This window comes from Pteropus alecto, unplaced genomic scaffold (assembly GCF_000325575.1).
Source record: "Pteropus alecto unplaced genomic scaffold, ASM32557v1 scaffold16, whole genome shotgun sequence".
NCBI classification, from domain to species: domain Eukaryota; kingdom Metazoa; phylum Chordata; class Mammalia; order Chiroptera; family Pteropodidae; genus Pteropus; species Pteropus alecto.
The window spans coordinates 1,071,062-1,072,425 of record NW_006438867.1 but is presented as its reverse complement, the minus strand read 5'-3'; positions in this window follow the sequence as shown (position 1 = coordinate 1,072,425).

Below are 1,364 nucleotides of genomic sequence, written 5' to 3'. Positions count from 1 at the left end.
AAAAATCCCAAGACAATTTTAATGTTTCCAACAATTATTGTACAATTTCATTCAATCTGAAATAGAAGATGGCCAAGACAGTAGTTCTTTATCAATGAAGCTGTGTTTTCTACTTCTGTATATGGAGTTTGAATAGAGCCATCATAAACCAAGATTAAAATTTAGAAAATGATCATAGTACTAATTTTCATTACGTTTTTTGTTAGTTGCTGTTGTTTGTTTTGGTGATAACTTGTAAGCCCTTTATTTAGACCTAAAAACAGCCAGATATGGCAGGAAAGATGAAGGATGACAATCCCAATCACAGAAATGTCTGCTGCACACAAGAAGTTTCATTTATTCTTAGCTGACAAGTTTGACTATTTGGAGTCTATTTCTCTGGCTAACAATGTAGATTTTTAATTCTGATAAAAAAAACAAAAACAAAAAACAAAAAACAAAACAAAACAAAACAAAACAAAAGCAGCCAATGGTGGGTGATAATGTTTCTGACATGTGAGAGAGAAATAGGACTTTTAATAGCATTTATTTCTGGGGGAAATTACAAGAATTTGCATTCAATTGGAGAAAATGACTGCAAAACAGGGAAAGCACACTGTGCTGCAAAGAGCAAAAAGCACATTTAGTCCTTGTACATTTATTACCCACTGAGTTCAAATGAAACACAGTTCTTTCTTCAGAACCACCTCCATGATTAGGACTTTAAAGGATGGTGGCACAGTAAAATAAGAAGCTGATTGGGAAAATTGCTAGTTGGTAGAATGCACTTTTTAAGATTTATTGCAGATGCTGGGCTTACATAATGTCATCATTACTTCTGACTACATCTGTGTTTAGTTAGAAAAGGTCATTTAATTCCTGAGTCATCTAAAAAAAATGGTTAAAAGAATAAGATGAATAAATTGCTCAAATAATGTCAATAGCTTTTGAAAAACTGCATGCTTTTAGTCACTTTAATATGTGCATTCTTGGTTCGAAGCAAACATTTCCCATTTTATTCTACTTAAAAGGCTATTTCATGTTGGAAACAAACAAACAGAAAAACAAACAAATACTACAGAAAGATAGTTTTTAAATTGTCATATTATAAAATAATGGTTATTTTACTGATTATAAAAGTGATATACACTCGTATACTACAAGGAAATAAAAACTATTAATCTACTACTGATATTTAAAACAGATTCTTTCCTCCCATTTTTGTGTGCGTGTTAGGGGATATGAGAGCTAATATTTGTATATCCTTTTATTTTACTTCGATTATACCATAAAACATCCATACATCATATGTATTATATATATACACATACATATTTTATTATCTGTTATGTTTATGATCAATAACCTTCAATAATCATTTCTGA